Raw genomic sequence first — 5400 nt, 5'->3', positions numbered from 1 at the left:
AGGAATTTAAGACGCTAATTCAATTGAACGACTGAGTTCAATTTTTATAAGAGTAATAATACGTTTCACATAGGAAGGAATATTTGCAGTCTCACAATCAATTGATATTCGAATAGATTCTTGCGTCGAGGCAGAAATTATTGCGTAGCGAACTAGATCCGTACAGCGAACGCTTTCGGTATGAAGGAAGCGTAAATCAGGAGCGTCGAAGCGGATCCGAGGACTGCCGTTTAATTTCCTGCTATTGGATGCTCCTAGTAACGGCCAGTGGACACGCTAGATTAAATCACTCCACTAGCATTCTGATACCGTTCTTCTATATGTATATTAAATCATGGCAATTTACATAAATATTTGAAAATATTTATAATTGATCATACTCTAAAATTAAAAAATGAATATAAAATAGATTTAAGATAAGTAGTTGATTGTTATTAAAGACATAATTCAATCATCTCTCATTTCGATCAAACATCAAAAGACGCGCGAACAACATGCTGTAAGTTAACCATGGATGCAGACTAGCGCATCGGTCTTGTAATGGAACTAACAATTTGTTGATATATATTATATATATACATATAGTATATACATGCTTCTCGAACACCCGAGGCATTGTATTCAGTACAGAGTCGCGATACAATTTCTCAGCGGCTACGTCCAAGGTGCTCGCAATTATGGCGGAGACCCCAATGGGGATTCATGAAAGTTAGACTCAAGTGTGAAACTTCGTATACAATCGCCCAAGGTGTTACTGTCACGATCTTGATGGAGCGTCGTACGTTAAACGTTAATAGTAACAAATTTCACAATAAAGAATTATAAGAAGACAGTATAGATATTATGTGACGATGTATAATATTCATCTCGTTCTGGTCACTATTTTTACTTCGAAATGGACGACACTTCTTTTCTAAATGCATTGACGCTTCACTTGAACTGAAACTTCCAGGACACCATATATTGCTTTTTCTTGTATGGAAGCTCGTAAACGGACGCAGGTCACCGATGCCAATAAACCTTGGCGGAAGCAATCTTGGTAAATGGTCCTCTTCCGGTCGGAGGCTTGCAGCTGAGAATCTTGGCAACCTCGAACTTTCCTCTTCGCGTTGTATCTTACCGGATACGAGTTTACGCGGTACGCTTTCTGTTATATCGCGAGTGTCAACGCTGCGAATACTAGTTTTGCTTATCGTAGGATTTGTAAGGCCGGCGAGAAAGGATACTTCTGTTGACTGTGAAATATTTTTCAGTGGGGGCTGATTTCGGCGGTACAAGCGAGGTCGGTGTTGCTAAAGGTTAGGGCTTAGATTCTATCGGGAGAACGCGCAGTTCCGTGAGTTTGAACGAATGCCAGGGAATATTGAAGTCACAGTAACGGCTGCGAGAGAAATTAGAGGCGGGCAAAGAGCGGGTGCCCAATTTAATAGAAATGCGAATGTGAAATCCCGAAAGCTTTTTCCCCCTAACATAAAGCGACTTCCTTTCTTTCAGCTGCTTATAATATATGATCAGATAACTTGAATTATAAGGAAACAAACATATATAAAATGAATAAGAAGTAAATATATATAAATATATTTTAAATCCTATTTAGTATGTTAATTTTCATTAACATTTCCATTATGTCGTCCAAGTTAAACAATGATCTCACGTAAATTGTCTGCAAGAGAATAATACGATGGTTGAAATTAGTAAATAAGATGGTGGTTAATAAGGGAAAATGGTAAACGTCCCGAAAGGGCTTGTGGGTTGCAGTCGTCGCGATGAATCCGACCCAAGGGGTGAAAATTACGAGTTAATAACTGGCTTCGTGATTGACCGTTTGTACTCGGAGTACCAATTTGCCAAAGGGTGTTCTTAGGTGCGGTGCGGCGGGCAACCCGCACCCCTAATGGGTGCCCGACTCCAATTGACCCAGTTCCGGCAGTGCCGCTGCAACCGAAAATTCCACTGTCGCTGAATCGCTGGATTATGAAGATTAGAAACCGATCAGCTATGCGCTAATCTCTACGCTAAATTTCGTTCGATTTTCTTATCTAATTCTCGTTTTATTCAATTTTTCATCCTTGCCTCCTTGTCCACCTTCTGTTAATTAACAGGAACGAATTTGAACGTACGACATTTCCTACGTTCAAAATATCGAATCGCTTCTCCGTTTCGAAACACGTACAAGTTTCTATCTAATTTTCATTTAATTGAACTCCGTTCGTTTTCGCTGCGAAATGAATTTCTGTTCGATCTCTGTTCCCAGCTAATTATGCTCATAAATTGATAAATTTGCGAGAATATCCACGGTGCAATAACGTAAGGACTTCGACAAGTCGGTCTGTTCGGAGAAAACAAATTCCAGACGGTACGTGAGTTTGAAATGAACGAATGAGCTAAACGAGAACAGAGAGAGTGCGACAGAGGCGAGGACGGGCGAAGAACGGGAGGGAATGCGTGTTGCCAGTGTATTGCAAGCGGGCGAAATGAACGGGCGCAGGAACCGTGTGTACAAGCAAGGCACAATGCAGGCTGTACGTGCCTAATGGACCAAGTCGGGAAACCGTCGCGCGATTTCTTCACCGTACGCCCTTCGTTCTCCTCTTTCCTCCGGTTTCTCGTTTCTCTCCCACTTATAGGTAGCCAGCCTGTTTTACCGCTTCGAGGTCCTTGGGGCAACATCCGCGCGAAGATTCCTCGGCAAGAAACGGCCCGGTTATGAAAACAGAAAGAAGATGCCGGGAGTTTAAAGCTTCGGTCCTGACTCCCTCGTAAATACGGCCGCGAGAGTAAATACAGAAGCGGATGTCAAACTTTGTTCGACTGTCTCCTCGGTATCGAACAGAGTTTTCAGTGCTCTCTTTTTTTTTTATATCTCCGGACTGACTTTTCTTATTCGATGTCCCGGTTAACGTTTCCAAGTCGAAAATTGTTGAACATCAATGTTGATTCTCGCGGAAATATCCTGTGTTTCTCTACGCGTCGTAAACAATATTTTATACACAGGTAAAATCCATTGCACTTTGCCATTTGTATACTGTTTTGTTCATTGACAGTGTAGATAAAACGAAAACCACTGTCGTAATTAATTTAATATAAAAATTACTACAGACAAGTGTGAACTCGTAATGGATTTTAATTTATACAAGAACCGCTATTTTTCTGTTCACGAATTGTGAAACAGGAATCGAATAGAGAATTCTTCGCAGCGTAGTTTGCTAATTTTTCGTATCGCGAGGTGAAATTTTCCATGAAATTCCGCGCGAGCCGGTGCGCGAGGTGCGGCGTTTTGAGGAAAGTTAACAAGAGAGAAACGAGCCAAAGGGATGCAACAAGAAGGAGAAGAATTCCGTGACTGGAACTCGATCCGGGAGAACAATGGCTTTTTAGTTTCACTGTTTTCACGTTTCGCGTTGCGTCGAATCGATTTCCGTTTCCTACCGTTCTCAGACGAAAATAATTCCTGAATTTTTGTACTAAACTCCGCGGAAATACGGAGATATTATATTCATGGAATCTTTTTACTCTTTTATGCACGCCGACCACTGCGATATCGTTCGACGGTTGCCACAAAGTGACTTCCTTTCAGGTTCGAGTTACCGTATCCTTTCTGCACCATCTTCTTGGCAGCTCCTCCAGTTTTTCTTCCGTCGTTTTACTCACAGCTTCTGCTGGTCTTTCATACAGTCGACTGTAAATTCGCGTAGAATTTTACGAATTCGCGTTCTCTTGACTGTAAAGAAACTTTTCAGATTGAGCCATCCACCATCTCTTTACCCGACGTTATCACCATACACTTCTCGCTCTCATTTCGACCGCCACTCGATGCCAATTGTCTTTTTCGCAATTATTTTCTTTTTGTAATAAATCGTCTTACCAGGGTTTGAATAAATTCTCTTCCCATTCAATACTGTGCACCGATTTTCATGGATTCAATGGATTTCAAGGATTTGTTATTATAAACTAGAATGCTACTATTTAGCAATGGTAATTCCAAAACTTTCTTCGCTTCCGGCAGTTTATGTTGCTGATACTAAAGACAGTCAAACGTACAATGTCCAGTGTTTTTCTATACGAAACAAAGGTTCGCAAAAACTGAGCAGCATGGAAAGCGCAACGCGCAGTGGTTTCGTACGCGCAATAAAACGAGTTAGACCCCGAAAGCAAGAGAGGGTCGAGATTTAAGAACGGTCGAACGAAGCGTCCGAGACTGGGAGGCTCGAGAATGGAATCTGGATGGATGCGAGGGAGAGCGAGGATCCCGTGCTAAAGAAAGGAGACTCCTGGCCAGGAGCTGGCAGCAGCCCGTTCTAACTAATTTAAGAAAGTGCTCGCAGTCGCGTTTCCGGCTTTCTTCTTTCCGGTTCAGTGTTCGCGCCCCCGCCTTTATCGGATTCGCAGCCACCGTGGGCCATCGTAAAGTCAATGAGAGCCTCAGGCTCCCTTACATTTTTCAAGGGACCCTGGGATCCTCGCCCGCCCGTAAATAACCCGCTCTGGCCTTTGATGGCCACCGTATAGCGTCTTCCCTTCCATGTCCCACCGAATCGGTGGTTCTATCGACAAATATACCCCTCCAGCACGGGAGAAAAATCGCTCCTCCGGTAGACAAACACCGCGCGTTGTTAAGCAGGATTTCGAAACGCGATTCGGCTTTCGACCCAAGCCGCTTACTGGTCGTATCTTCCATGTCCAAATAAATCACGAAAGAAACGTTTGAAAATCTTCATTCAATCTATCACCTTTTTGAAATCTGAATGATGAACGATGGACACATTGATCAACAAAAATCAAAGTAATATTGGTCTAATAATTTACGTCTCAAGTTCTATCAGTTTGTATAATGTTTTAAATAGATAATATTTATCTGTAAAACTTCTGCTGATGTCCCAGAAGGGACCGGAAGCAGCTGTCGATCTGTCGTCGATAGGTTTGTTTTGTTGATACAAGAACGAGTCTTAAGAGCGTGGTAAGCTCGCCTGGCTATTGGTTTCAACCGGAACGAAGCACTATCACGGGACGGGATCTCCGATGCGGCGCGATGCCCAGGCGGATCGTAGAATCGTTTCCGAACAGAGAAACGTCGCTCGGGGATTAGCGTGGCGGTCACGCGAGCCGCTCCACGTGGCCACGTTTCCTCTTCCTCTTCCTGCCGCCGTCTGTCGCGTGTCACACTCGCCGGAGCGTGAGTTACAGGATTCCTGCCACCCTTGACGCGACGTAACCCTCCTCTTTATAACGTCCCCATGAGCATCGAGAGTCTACCGACCCTTTCATCTTTACGCCACGGATTACGCTTGTATTTCATGCTTAACGATTTGATGAACTAAATAGAAAATTTTTAACTATACTTGTTTTTATTACTAATTCCCACGGTTTTTTTTATAATAATTACAATAACTTAGAGTTTGC

This window comes from Ceratina calcarata, unplaced genomic scaffold, assembly GCF_001652005.2.
Source record: "Ceratina calcarata isolate Rehan_Ccalc_2016 unplaced genomic scaffold, ASM165200v1 scaffold369.2, whole genome shotgun sequence".
NCBI classification, from domain to species: Eukaryota; Metazoa; Arthropoda; class Insecta; order Hymenoptera; family Apidae; genus Ceratina; species Ceratina calcarata.
Note: the sequence above shows the minus strand (reverse complement) of the source record.